This window comes from Poecilia reticulata, chromosome 16 (genome assembly GCF_904066995.2).
Source record: "Poecilia reticulata chromosome 16, P_reticulata-male-v2, whole genome shotgun sequence".
Taxonomy (NCBI): domain Eukaryota; kingdom Metazoa; phylum Chordata; class Actinopteri; order Cyprinodontiformes; family Poeciliidae; genus Poecilia; species Poecilia reticulata.
This window is the reverse complement of record NC_088845.1, coordinates 17,480,682-17,496,159: the sequence shown is the minus strand read 5'-3', so window position 1 is coordinate 17,496,159 and position 15,478 is coordinate 17,480,682. Positions and strand designations below refer to the sequence as shown.

Genomic DNA, 15,478 nt, shown 5'->3' with positions numbered 1-15,478 from the left:
AACAGGCTGCACCACAACTTGTCTGTATATTTCTCTTTCTTTTATTCCCCTAAAAATGGCCTGATATGTAAATTTCATCAGATGTCCCCCACACTGACATTATTGTGCTTTAATTTACATTTAAGCAGCACTTTATTTGGCGGTAGCGTTGCAATATTCAGGTTGGTTCATCTGCACGTTGCCTCTGCCTGTCTTGTCTGTCCTGAGGGGGGCGCTGCAGACCATTTTACCAACCCGTCCTGAGTCAGCATTTACCAACTACAGCATGAAACTGTCATCGCTCAGGAAAAGGTATTTCCACTTTTACACTATGTGTGACTCTTAAAAATGATTATTATTGAACATTGCGCAGCATAAACTGTTTCTACAGCCATGCTGAACTTTTAAGTGTCCTCTATAATTTACTTCTGAAGTGACATGATCAAAAACGCTATTTTATTTATCAGTGTAAACCTTGTGGACTCTTCGTAGCTTCATATGTTGCAGCTGCTGGGGTGTTTTTGGTCCAACCTGCATCGCCAGGCTATCCGTGTTGAATATGAAACCTCCAGCTGCCGTGGCTCCGGAGCTTTGTGTTAAACGTAGCATTTCATGCCTGTTCACTAATTCATCCTGTTGCTATGGCCCTGCTTTCCGCGAGGCTCCCATCGTTCGTGGCATCCCTCTCCCTGTCGTCCGCACAGAAAACACACACACACACACACGCACACGCACGCACACACGCACGCACACACACACACGCGCACACACACACACACACACACACACACACACACTGAGATGCGCCGACAGACTCCGTGGCCCAATTCACGGTGGCACAACACGGCAGTGGGCCAGAATAATTCAACGAAAACAATTAAATATGAAGCAGCCGCTGCTGAGCTGCCCCCTCTGAGATCAGGAGTCAAACAGGCGCAGGCAGAGTGTGGAGAACCGCGGCCGCCCCTGTTGCTGCAACCTGTAGTTTCTAACTCCTCCTGGCAGCATCTTCACCCGTCAACTTGATGTTTCCTTCAGCGGTCGAGCAGTGAGGAAAGCTTTCCTTATTCTTTGTCATGCTTCTTATTGTTGCAACTATAAACTTGCATTTTGTTCAAATTTTGTGTGTTAAAGCAACAGGAAGTTGCAAATGTGGGAAGAGAAAGGAAAAGGAAGCATGGATTTTGCATCTTTCTTTTTTTTTTTTGCTGTAAAAATATGAAAAGTGAAGCACGTGCTTGTTTTCAGCCCCACTGAAGACAGACGGAGCCGAACACAGCTGCATAATGCTGCCACCACGTTTCACAATGCTGATGGTGTGTTCAAGGTGATATGCAGGAGGAAATGTATGATTTTAATCAGCAGATTCTCCCACCTGAGCTGTGGATCTCTGCAGCTCCTCCTGGCGGACCATGGGCCTTTTTGGCTGATTCGTGGCCAGTTTGAGTGGAGGGCATTTTCTTGCCGTGTCTACATGAAGGGTCGAACGGTTTTCTATGAGCTGTTCTTCTGTTAAGAGATTGATTCAACATGAGACAGTCACAAAAATGAAGAAATGTCAATCTTTACTTAGGGTTTGAGCTGCAGTTCTACAAACTGTGGTTATAATGTTTTGCCTGATTGTGTTGGATCTCAATTTTCTATGACAGGCCTTTGTAGACAGGGTGGACAAATGGATGGATGGGTGTAGGAAGGAATGACGGAAGGCGCTTGTGGGGAAATTTCTACAATTTTCTATCAAGAAAAAATAAGAAAAGATTCTATAAAATTTAAAGCATATGTTGGCAAATATAGTACAACTGAATATGTCTTTGTTTTAATAAATCATAGTTGACAAAGTCTCTTTTATTGAGATCGTTCTAATTTTTTAATCATTCAAGTAAAATAACATAGCAAACAAGAACAAAATTAAGTTTTCCCTCACTCTCTAGCTTATTTTGTAGAGATCCTAAGAATCATCCGCTCTCTTATTTCTGTGTATAAAAATATAATTTTCCACTTCATCAAAGACTAAAGAGATCAATGAATACCAGTCATGCACCGACAATCACATTCGTCTATATAAATCCTCCTGAATGCATACATGTTGAGATGACGTTTCGCTTGTGGAAAAAAAAAAGGAGAGGAGTGAGAGACAGGAGGAGGAAAAGATAAAAAAAGAGAGGATGCAGTTCTTTAAAGCACCGCCGCTCCGAGTCTCTTCACCAGAAACCCATATCCTGTGAGGAAACCACATGCTTTTTAAAAAGGATTGTTCCTGACGTAGAAACGCGTTCATACCAATCATACCTGGCACCAGAGTTGGGTAGTAACTAGTTACATTAAATCAGTTACATTTACTTGAGTACATTTTCGGGGGGGGTAATTACTTTTGGAGTATTACGCTGTACTTTTTACCTTGAGTATTTTTTATTATGAAGTATCACTGCTCTTACTTGAGTATAATTTCCAAAAACTTTTCCTGCAGTGAGTAAGTTGATTGAATGAAGAACAAGCTTGTTTTCACACAAAAAAAACACACACCTGCAGTTTTTGTTAAGGTTTCATAAATTTTATATTTAAATAAATTGATTTGAAAAAAAAAAGTTTGAATCTGAATTTGTTATTTTGTATTTATGTTATTTATATGAATTATTTTAATTCTGGTCTTTACAACACCAAAATTTCCACATAACTTTATATTTGCATTTGATTATAGATTTTTTTTTCTATATTAAATGATCAAGGTTTTGATCAGTTTCTCAATACTTCAACAACTTTTTGACCAAATACTTTTTTTTTTTACTCTTCAGTAATTTCTTATATGACTATTTTTCACTTTTACTTGAGCAAAAATATGTTGAAGTGGTGCTACTCCTACCTGAGTACAGTTTTTGGGCTCTCTACCATCTCAGGCTGTCACCGGAGGGTAAAACATAAAACTATTAGTAGTTTCTTGAGAACCAATGTTTCTCTGTCTCTCATTAAAAAACAACCTGATCTCAGTCCTGTAGAAGAACATCAGATGCAGACGTTTTGAGATTTGAAAGTTTCCTTTAAAGGCTGAGCAGATCTCCACTGTTGCATGCAGTTATGTCTAGCATGTGTGCAAACTGTGATGTATATGTTTTTAAACAGATCACCTGGTTGGTAAAGCATGGAATGGATGGACATTCGGCTGAAATTGATCCGTGTTTGATGCCCAAAAGCAGAAACCAGCACAGAGACCTGTCCAAAGATGAAAGCGCAGAAAGTTTTTACATCGTTTTTCAGCTACTTTGATCAATTCTAGTTGGAAAGAAAAATCTTAAAATAGTAAAGGCGAGGGCTACATTTCAATGATAAAGGGGAAAACGTCAAAGCCTAACAACACCTTGGCAAATCTGACCTATGAGGAGGGCAGCATGGTGTTGAGGGGACATCTTTCTTTGGTCCGTCACAAAGCACCAAGTTGAACCTGAGTGAAGTTGGCCCACCTTCAAATCAGACAAAAATGGTGTCAAACGTTGGTAATATGTTTGTGCTGAGGACAAAGAAAAAAAAATTGCTACACAAACCAGCACAAACGTAGTCGAGTCGATTGACACCAATGTTGTCTGATTTGAAGAAGTTGGCTGGTTGACCTTTCATGCCCTCTGAAACCATTTCTTAATATCTTTAAAATGATAGCGGACAAACGGAAATTTTTGCTTCACAAACCGGCACAAATGTCTGACACCATTTTTGTCTGATTTTGAAGATCGTGGGGCGGGCCGACTTCACTCAGGTCTGATTTGATGTGAGAAAAGTAAGAAATGAGATGATGTTTCTTTTCCTTTTCTGTCTTGCTGTCTCCAAGCTACAGCTCCCACCAACAACACACAAACAGACTATTATTAATTAGAACCATTCTTACAATGGTTCTAAGAACCATGTATCTTATATGTCCAGCTGCTGCGATCACAAGACCTGCAGCCTGGCAGTAAACTGTTATCCTGCGGGTGTCACCTCTCAGCCATCAGCAGCTTAGTCTGATCTGCTGAGAGGCGAGAACTTGCTCACTGTAAAGTAATCTGACTCCATATTCTGCGATCCGGGCCACATGGCTGCTGTCATATGAACTGTATGTGGGTCACAGCCAAGTGAGAATTTGTGAATGTGTGTACAGCGTGTGCTGGACGCTTGCAGGCCGTTCCGGATGAGGATTCTCTGCTCCGTCGGACAGAAATAGTCGGAGTCGACGTGAGTCTGCTCCATTCAGAAACTCCTCTCCCAGAGTCATCACCAAAGTTCAATTTGCTCCCCATCCACTCGGTGTACGCAGTATGGAAGAAACTGAAGTTAATTTTCAATTGAACGATATTAAAGTTTATTTAATTTTCCCAAGAGTAAAATAGATAAACCGCAACCCAACAGTCCTTGTTTCATTTCAGGGTACAGACATTTCTAGCACCAATTTTAAAAAGCTATTTCCAGCTGTTGTCAGTGATTGTAATCAATCATTTTCCACAGCTTCACACACATGCATTTTAACAAACATTAGACATTCATAAGGAGGATTTCAGTTATCTCGTTTATAAACCTAAAAGTCTGCAGGTCCAGCAGCGTACCCTGACTTGCTGCTAAATAAAAGTGCCACATGGATTTAAAGAAAATGGAGAGAATACATGGAAAGACATCCTTCCAATGTCTTCCACCTACATATGAAATATGGCTGTGGGGGCAACAGGTCCATCCTCCAGGTCACTCTGGGGAAGCCCAAGGCGTTCCCTGGGACTCACAGGCCCGTCTGTGGATTCTGGGTCTTCCTGGGTTCTGATCCCAGTGGGAAAACCTCCAAAGGGATTTCCCCTGGGGACATCCTGACCAGAACCACCTCAACCGACTCTTCTTGATGCGGAGAAGCAGTGGCTCTTAATTTGAGCTTCCCCTTGATGACGGACTGGTAAATCGAGAGCTTTGTACTTGGCTCGACTCGTTCTCGACCAGAGCAGTGGACTCGGTACTGCAGAAGTAGAGATTGACTCAAAACCCAGAGGGGGCAACCCACCTATACGTATATTTATAAACATTTAAAAGCGCCTTTTGATATCTTTGAGGGAAAATGGTTGATTTTCTTGCCATATGAGACATTATGGTGCATGTGTTTATGTTCAGATGTGAACGTTTACAGTTCGCTGTGTTCATCTTTGACCTTTTTCACATTTTGTCCTGCTACAGGCTGAAATACATTTTATATGGATTCTATATGAAAGAGCAACACAACTTAGTGCTGAACTGTGAAGTGGACAGCAAATGTTTTTCAAAAATTATACAGTCTTACAAACAAAACTCTAAAAACATTTTCTAGTATTCATCTCCTTAAGTTTATCCTTTGCAAGTCTCTGTGCATCCAGAAGAAGAAGAAAAGCTCTTATCGCTTTTTGCTTGGACTCTATTTACTGATTAAATCCATATGAGTAACCGGTTCCACTGGATTTTATTTAGGAGTGTCAGAGTTATGAAGCCATCCCCCCTAAAAAACTAACATTTTCTCTCTTCTCAACATTATGTGGGTCTATGACATAAAATCTCAATGTAGTGCAAAAGGCGCTTTGAAGTTTAGTGGTTGTAGTGTGACAAAATGTGAAAAAAGGCAGGGGAAGATGCACAGAAATAATGTAAAAGTGAGGAAATAGATTGTCTAAAAATAGCAAGACAAGAAAAATTGAAAAGGGAAGTTGAGATTACTTTATGATACAGCCTCAACTGCCAAAGATAAAAGCACAAAGGAAAAAGGAGTCAATTACACAGACACTTCAAAAGGAAAAGAGGTAGAAAAGAGACGAAGAGAGACACCTGAGTCGCTTGGAGAGAGTTACGAATAACGGCAGGAAGATGGAAACAAGCAGAGACGGTCGACGGTGGGAGAAAACCAGAAGAAAATTAACAGGTATGTTGTGATGCATGAAAGGACTTTAACAGGATGGAACAATGTGGAGGCTCAGGCGAACACGCAGATGAGAGCTGGAGAAAACTTTAAAGGAGCAGAGGAGGAAATGTATGTCTTTGTGAAAAGAAGACAGCATTAGACAGAAACCAACTGTATAATTCTATTATAAGTTATTTGCAAATCCATTCTGTAGCATATCAAACTGAGTTCCCTTAAGCTGTTTTGTGTAAACAGTTTTTTTTTGGGGCGGGGGGTTGACAGTGAGGTGAATCCCCAGTAGTCTCAATACAAACTGATCCCTGCTGTCGTTTCACACACTTTCTCTCCTATAAGGCTGCGTCAGGTCTGGTGATGCCCCGTGTGACCGCAGCAGGAACGCGGGCTACGCCAGCTGGGCCATGATGTAATGAGCATGTGTGCAGCCCTCCTTACAGACCCGGCCCCTCTCACCCATCATGTCGGACCGCTGGGGACAGCGTGGTCACTGGACTAATTTAAGGACAGGACAAACCCACCGAGCGGAGCATCTCCGGTGTCAGCCTTGTGCTTTCTAATATTAAAGATCCCTGGCCTGGGTGTGAGTGTGTCTGTGAGTTGTTTATGAGCGGGGTATTTTTAGTCGATTTTCCACTCCTTGTGCAGCGCTGCAGGCCAGAGAATGAGGAGAGAGGTGAGACAAGGGGGGTGGGGGAGTAAGAGAGACGGTGTACCCAGGGATCACCTGGCTCTTGTGTAATAATAATAATAAAAATCCTGTTTTATTCAAACTTTGTCAATTCCCCTCAGGGTAGGAAACTAAAAACGATGTTTATCTTTATTGCTACTGCAGTAAAACACAATGTATCTGAGCCAGGATTTGTAACAGGCCCATCTATACATGGCATACTTCCAAGTGCGAAACTTGTGTGCATGCTAAAGATGCACGGTATTTATACTGCATCTGTCTCTGATTCACACAAGCAGGTTTGTCGGCTGCAGGCGGTGTTTTTTTAGTGGCTTCTGCTTGCAGGAAAAATTTCTGAACAAAGATGAGAGTGGCTGCATGAAGTCGATGAAGATACGGACAGATCTACAAACGTCCAAAAGCCTTCAGTTGTACAAGGAAAATGTGAAGATGAAGAGCGGCGTCCAAATATACAGCTAAATTATTAAAAACAGTGTGATTCCATGAGAGAAAAATGTAAGTCTTGGAAGCCAAAGTCTAAAGGATTAATCAGAAAACTGTGGGCTCATTTAAAGAGCTGTATTGAGTTGTCTTCACAATCTGATTGGTTGGAAGAATTTCATTGGGCTGCGTGGAAAAAGTAAGACATTTCTTCAGACAAAGACTGAATCCAGAAATTGAATCAAAGAGTTCAATAAACTATCAATCCTCTGAATACTTATATAACTTAATAAGACACATATTTCATTTTAACATTTTTTTTATTAAAAAATTTTTTAAAAATGTTAAAATGCAAGATTTTGAGTGAAATGTGATTTCACTCAAAATCACATTTCATTACCTCTCAAAAATCTTGCATTTACCAGCCCTCTGTATGAATATTCATTTGCAGAAGTTGGAAACCTTTGGGTTTATTGACCTAAAAAAGCTCTTCAGCCTAGAGACGCTCTTTCCTTCTGTAGGCGATTTACAAACAATGTGTAAGATGTTGATGGGAAAAAAAAAGACTGCAACTTTTTAAAAGTACATCTGTGTACATTAATGACTAATTCAGTGCTCAGACATCATTGTCTATGTCTAACTGCTGAACCAATACATTTTAGCTCAGCCTAAAAGCCTCATGATCTGCCTGATGACCTCTTCCTCTTCAGCGGCTGCTGCCGCCAGATTTTTGATTTGCATATTACAGCTAAATAATTTCCAACACACTCTTTAAAAAGTGATTTCTTTCACTCAGTCACGTCTGTCAAAGCATGTTACTGCCTGTGTATGGTGTGGTGAATTATGAAACCTAAACGCTTCAGTTGTGGGCCCATCGACTGAATCCGTTTTTCACCCCCAGCAGTTTGATCCTGACCATGACCAACATCTTTATTTGTGGATGAATCTCATGATTTCATAACTGTTTGCATCCTACAAGTGTTCCTGCCGTTTCAATGGGCCCGTAGGCCGCTAGTCCACACCACTTAAGAAACTGTAATTTTATTCATAAGTTTCCCACAAACTATGTCAGCAAGCCTCAGAACTTCCATTTATTGTGTCACCGGGAGCCAGCAGGCTGCAGTTGCCCTGAACAACACAGTAGATTACATAAACTACTAACGCCATGCTTTGTATTGTGTAGATTTGTTATTCCTCCATGCTCTTTTGACCTGTATGAATAAATCCTGTGTTACACATTAAAGCTGTCATAATTATCTGATCGCTCTCTCACAGCTGCCTACCTGCTGCGTTTCCCAGTAGGGAGTTCCCTCTTAATGCTCCGGCAGTAATCAGGATAACCACTTCAGGGCTTGCAGACATTTGAGCCCAGGCATGTCAGGATGAATGGATAATGGCCCCTTCCTCAAGCCATAATCTTCAGGTAGCTTCAGGGTGAGGTGTGGGTTTGTTGGGATCTTCTGTCACAGGAAATATATATATATTTGTCTGTTTAGCCAGTTTTTTTTGCTGCTTTCTCTGGTGCTTTGGATTCTACTGTATTTCCTGCTGCAAGCCTGGATGTGTTTTGATATCCCTTAAGCTCTAGAAGATAGAATAAAAACTTCAATATTAGAAACATGCAACTAGCTGCTAAAATATCAAAAAAGAAGCTGATTTCTTTCTTCTGCATTGCCAATAATAGCTATTGCAAGATATTTCTGATCCAGTTATTTATTATGTAACGTATTGAGATGACATTAAAAGTGACTAAAGCAAAAAGTGGAGAGCAACAAAAGAGTGAGAACTAACAATTTAGAAAGGGGCTGGGAAAAAAATCCAACAAAACCTGAAAGAGGACCGAGAAGTACCATTCGGTTAAATATCAATGCTTTTACCTGTCTGTGCTCGTAAGTAATTTATAGATTATACGTAACATAAAAATATCTGAGATTATAAGAAAATATATATGCAAAGATTTAAATAAACCAAGAAAACAAGACTTACACAAGAGCATCGTGAAAGTGCCTCTTTGAAAAATACATTACAACAAAAACAGAAGTAGTTTAAAAACCTTTGCAGTGCTCAAATACTGGGTTCCTGCTGAGAAACCAACCAACTTTGAATAAACTATACTAACTGCAACTTCCTAACCAATCAAAGTACAGAAAATTCTCTCAGATGTGACATAAAAATAAAAAATGCAATGCAGTTCTGCACAAAGCACAAATCTCAACTTTGTCATTCTTAGCAGTAAGTAGAGGTAAATTACTGTAAATTCATAAAAACAATAGAAAATGTGTTCAGGGCACAGCTCACTAATATGTTTTGTTTTTTTTAGATGAAAAACAAAACATATTAGTGATATGCCACCCTGGGCAGCTGCCCATAAAACCCACACTCACTCAGCGTGGGCATGTCACTGAACCCGTAGATACAATGATGATCCAGCGTAAAATACAAAACAGGATTATTTAAACTTGTAAAAAGACTTGTGGCGGTGTTTTTGTTGTTTTTAGTACAAATCCTAATTTCAATTTTGACATTCGTGTCAATGTTGAGCGCATGAAAACTGCAGTATCCTGCCCTAGACGGTCTGAATAAAGTTTGAAAAAGAGTCCATGTTGTGGACATTTTTCCTCTTTCCTGCTCCCCCAGTTCACCTGCTCTGGGCTCCTGTTCGTCCCAATTCTCATCAGCTGATTGCATGCATACATGGATGAAAGGAAGAACAGGTGAAAGCAGCACAAAGATACAATCGACTAGGGGAGAAAAACAGCCGACTTGCACATTGTTCTCACATAGATTTGACACGCTGAATGGCTGATGAGAAGGGACAGGCTGTAAACACGAATAAACATGGCAGAAGAAGCATATGTGTGTGTGTGTAAGTTGGCCACGGCATCGGACTTTAACCGTTGCTTTATATATTATTGATAATCTGCAAAATACAATAAAACACTGGAGCTTTCTTTGTTTAGCAGACAACCTCTTATTATTTCATGAAGCTCTTTCATATTGATGAATCTGTTGTAAGCAATTTTTATTCCAAAAAGAAACAACTTTGATTTAACTTTTGTGCTACAGAAACTAAGCAACAACTTTCACAAAGCTTCCAATAAAACACTGAAAGAATTCATGTAAAGAATTTAGTGTCATCTAGATGTAAACGTGCGTATCGCGGTTAAACTGACTTAATTAAATGGTAATTAAAAGAAACAACATTTCCAACACTACAGTACACAAAAGGAACGCAAATGTTTCGGGATGAACAAGTAAATTCTCAAGCAGAAATCGACAGAATGTGGCTGTATTACTATTGATTAATCAATAATCAGCTGATGGTGTCTCTCATTGCCTGATTAACTTAGCTGACAACTATCTGATCAGTTGGGAAACTCAGATTTAAGATTTAAGCCACAAATGTTGAGCTGATCCTTGAATAGAAAAAATATATTAAAGAAGGAAACAAGTAACATACCTAGTAATAACGCAGCCCCAGTTTACACATACTGTTCTGAGCTGGACAGACATTTAACACAAATACTTCAAATTAACACAAATACTTCAAATTAACACAAATACTTCAATGACGTGAGAGGACTCGACATCTGACCAGATCACCTCCGCCTCCTCATGCTGAAATTCAAACCCTGATCTTCTAGATATAAAATATATTGAGCAAAATGTTGATAAATATGCTAATTTATTTATTGGTGTTGACTTTTACTATAAAATATTTGCTATTTATTATACTTTTGGAATAATCTGATTATTTCACGATGTATTTATGTTGTTAATTTTAGAATGTAATAGATGCGTTTCTGTTTCTTTTGAGGTTTTTCACCTATGTGGCTGAAAGGCTAACTCACTATGGTGACCATCATACAAAAATAAAGGTGGATCAGCTAAATCGAAGGCTGTTTGAGTGAAATCCAGTTAAAAGTTCCTCGTAGAGACTGTCCCTTTCAAGTGGGGAATCACACAGTGAAGCAAACCTAACAAAACTTGACAGAAATATTGAGCTTTCTTATATGTTCAGTGTGATAATCTACTGGATCCAGAACTGATTCTGGATCTGCTGCCTTCACCGCTGCATGAAAGTGAAGCCACAACGATCCAGTTTCGACAAAGCAAAGGAAGAAATGGATAGTTCATCAACAGTCTGATGTCCAGATATCAACCACAATGTGGCTGAATTGAGAAACTTTGCTCCCACCGCCTTCATCATCTGGACTTTTTTTTTAAAGTCCAGTGGTTTCCAATGTTTATGCTTAACTTTGACGTCCCTCAGTGCGACATCTTATATTGGGTTAGTCAGGGTTATCTACGGAGATGCACACATGTGAGAGCGTATCCGCTTGTGATTGTGCACAGCTTGAAATCATAGCTTGTCATTGGATGTCATGTCTAATATAATCATATGGCGACCGAAGCTCTATTATTCATGAGATCAATGATGGGATTCAATCAGGCCTGATGCCATTCAGCCTACCAGTCCTATTTTGATTCTTCCTCTCCATCTCTTGAATCCAACCTTTTTCCCTCTGCAGATTATTTTCCCCTACCTGCTCTCTGTTGAGTTTGACTCGTGAAGGTTGTGAACACGAAAAGGGAGAGCGTTCACCTTGAGGGATGGCAGCCAGCGAGAGACAGCGAGGTGCCTCTAACACCTTGACTTGCAGGGCTTTAAGGCTGGAGGCAAAACAGTGGAAGGGAAATGTGTAAATAGTGAGAGGATCTGGGTGATATAATGTAAGGTTGCAGAGGTGAGTAAGTCTCACACTTTGAAGGATGACCAAGCAAGACTGAACTTTGGGCCTCGTTTTTCACTCATTCAACATCTCCTGCAACAGCACAGTCAGAAATCACATCAGGTTCAGTCACAACATTCAAAAAAGACAGAAAGAAAATTCATCCTCAAATAGTTTTTTTTTATCATAATAACAATTATTTGGCGTTTACAAGGATTTTAAAGTTTGCAAAGTACGTTTCAGCATGCCACAATATGATAAACATGAGCCATTACGGAAAATAACATTATGGAAATACATGATACAAAAAACAGATAATAATGAAACAGCATTAACTTAAAAGCAAAATACTCAAAAACAATGTTACATTAAAAACACACTTACAATAACTTTATCAATATATCATATAGTGATCAATGGAAATTACATTTACATTTTGAATTGCATTAAACATCTGCGACAGACTGGCGACCTGTCCAGGGTGAACTCCGCCTCTCGCCCGGAACGTTAGCTGGAGATGGGCACCAGCAACCCTCCCGACCCCACTGAGGGACAAGAGTGTAAAGAAAATGGATGGATGGATGGATGGATGGATGGATGGATGGATGGATGGATGGATGGATGGATGGATGGATGGATGGATGGATGGATGGATGGATGGATGGATGGATGGATGGATGGATGGATGGATGGATGGATGGATGGATGGATGGATGGATGGATGGATGGATGGATGGATGGATTGCATTAAACATAATATTCCCGAGCCGCATTGCTTGTCATCAACGTTTCTACACAAACAGCGACACACAAACAAATAAGATAAGAGTTGACCAAAAAAAATTTTTTTTCAACATTTCATAGATTGCACCACATTTTTGCCTGAATTTGACTAGGCCATTCAAACATAAATGTTCTTAGATCATTCTATTGTACCTCTGGGTGTATGTTTATGACCATTGTCCTCGTTGGAAGGTCTTTCCAGTTTCAAGAGTATTTCTTGAAACTCTTATTTCATCCTCTAACATGTATTCTTCCTGTATTTAGAACAATCAGTCTTTTCATGAAACATAACCAGCCTATTTGATGGTGCTGTCAGAAAGCATTCCCACAGCATGATACTGCTACCAGGAGAAAGTGTGTTCAGGGTGATGCACAGTGTGGGTTTTAACAATAACTTCGTTCTTGCCACTCTTCCACCTGAGCTGTGGCTCTACTCTGATTACAATTCACCTCTTGGTGATGCAGCATCTGCACTGAGTTAGGGAGAGTTAGGGAAGAGCCGCTGCTTTGCCACTTCAAGAGGAGCCAGTTGATGTGCCGTCTGGTCAGGACGTCTCCTGGACGTCAGAGGAAGACCCAAGACCGACAGGAGGGACTACGTTTCTCATCTGCCCTGGGAACGCCTAGTGATTCCCCCTGGAGGAGAAGCCGAAGCGGCTGAGGAGAGGGAAGTCTGGGGTCTGGCCGCTGGCCCCGCGACCCGACTCTGGATAAGCGGATGGTCATGTCTCAAAAGGTTGGCAGTTGAGTCAGGCTTTTCAGACGATGAATCAAACAATGCTCCATGAGTTGCTTAAAACTTGGGATGTAGTTTTATAACCAACTCCTACTGTTAATTTCTCCATGTTTTCAGTTTTGTTCTCTCACGAACCTCTGAGGGCTTAAGTGAAACAGCTGGATTTATAATCACACTGAATGACACCCCGTAGAAGTCCATTTACTTATTACGAAAACAGTGGCTTTAACTAGACGCCCCATTTACACTGGGCCAGTTTCCAGTGAAACCAAAGCATTTCTGTTGCTATCCAGCTGTTCGTTCACACGTCTCCAGTGATCTAGAAGGGACTTTTTGAAACCAGGTGTTACAGAGTTGTGAGAGACTCCACAGGTGTCGAAGTAAAGATGCGCAGAAGACACAGTAAAAAAAAGGTGCTGGATAGCATTCTTCCATGCAGCACATTAACTTTTCAGTTCAACACATTTCTTGATGTGCTATGTGTGCGTTACGTGACGCTTCGTTCATCGGAGACGGAGAAGCACTTTGCGTTTAATGCAGAGAATGAAAGACTCCGTGAGACAAAGAATCATTTCCATCTAAAGCTAAAATCACAGCCCCCGTACAGTATTTAATATGGATTTGTTCTCAAAACCAGTATGAAGTCCATTCTGCTGGTGATAAACTGAGCTCTGTAGTTTTCCCTGCTTCTTCAGCACCGCATTCCCTTGGGTATTAGTTTGCAGTTTGCGAACTGCTAGCATCGGACTCGGCCGGCTGGTTATCCCGATAAATGTTCACAGATGCATTTTTTTTTTTTCACTATGGACTCCAAGTGAAATCCATAGTGGTTGCGCAGCCCAGAAGTCATGGGAACTTTATCTTCTGCAGAGTGGCATCAGCGTGTCTGTGTGTGAGTCGTCTCGAGCGGTGACGTCCCCGCTCTGGAGCGTGTGCGCTGATCTGAGTTTCCTGTGCGTGGACGTCTGGATGATGATGATGTCAGTGTGCAGGCCCTGGGCAGTGAAGTCAGGCTGAGGTTTGGGAATGCTGGGGCAGCTGGACCAGAGTCCCGGGGGAGAGCTGAGAAAAAGGCTGCAAGTCTCCTCCCAAAAGGCTTCGGCAAGGAACAGAGAAGGGACGACCCAGAGGGCGGCATGTTATTAGTGGATGTATTGTGATGAAGCTCTCCTCTTTTTTTTTTTACTGTTCACAGTCAGTAAAATCTTCTCGAGTCTGTGTGATTGACCGTGTAAAGCATTGCGCACAGGAAGCAGTGGTGACGCTCTCACACCGCCCACCATAGATATTACAATGGAAAGCCAAAGCAAGTGAGCAACTGTACGCCCCCTCTGGCCTGCGCCACACGCATGGAAAACTACCAAAACCCTGCGCTGTGGTTATGCTGGGCAACTAGTACATACATTGACTCGCAGGGGCGCAACAAGGGCTGACTCAGGACACTTTAACTATCTGTGTGTTTGTGGACATTGAGAGATGGTGGCAAAGCAAAGCGGTGTAGGCACGCTGACTTGCTTCTCTCCTGACACGCGTGAGGATAAACATTAATTTACTCAACTGACGTTAACACCCTGTTGAGTAAACACACGAGCAAACTTACACCAGCGCCGCCGCATATGACACCAACGCTCAGGCGAGCGTCATCGAGCCCGGGAAGCAGCGCCAGTTCAGGGTTCAGAGCAGCAGCATTGCGGTTCAACCGCACACGCAACGCACGCCTGTATTATGGTTTAAAGGCCCCTCGACTGTCAGCCCGCCTTGTCGTCACACTCCGCAGGGACAGAAACAGATGGCACAGAAAACGTAACGCCAAAGAGCTACGAAATAAGATTTCATACAGGATGTTCGGTCCTACATTCACATGTAGAATTTTAATTTGTAGGTAATAATTAAATCATCTGTCAGCATTTTCTGCACAAATGACTACGTTTTGATAGATAATATCTAGACTCATGACAACTAGACACACTTATGATAAATAAGCTTATTAGCTGGTTTGATGATTCTGCGTGGGATTTACAGCTGATCCCTGCTTAGCCCTTCCCTTTTTTATCAAAATAAGTTTTTGGCCTGCTTGGCTATATTTTGCAGATTTCTGCTTAGCTGATACCTAATACCTTACAAGTTCCAATGATTATTACATTTCTCTAAGCCATGTTGGAGTAGAAAAATGTTTCATAGACCAGAATATTTTCAAGTGAGGTGTGTTCACAATCTTCATGACAAGCACAACGTTCAACGCTATTTATCTA

At 41.1% G+C, this 15,478-nt stretch overlaps 1 long non-coding RNA gene across 3 annotated transcripts in view; it reads right to left on the bottom strand.

Moving 5' to 3' along the window:
• Positions 1–760: 760 nt before the first annotated feature.
• The window catches only part of LOC145547593 (uncharacterized), a 69,147-nt gene continuing 54,429 nt past the window's right edge, over positions 761–15,478 (bottom strand). Inside the window, exons 5-6 of one of the 3 annotated variants that reach the window (XR_014083885.1) lie at positions 8,258–8,434; positions 761–1,488 (exon numbers count right to left, since the gene is read on the bottom strand). This is a non-coding gene — a long non-coding RNA (uncharacterized LOC145547593). Of the gene's footprint in view, positions 1,489–8,257; positions 8,435–11,870; positions 14,323–15,478 lie in introns of those variants that run through there. The other 2 variants (XR_014083884.1, XR_014083886.1) reach the window with 2 other exon arrangements.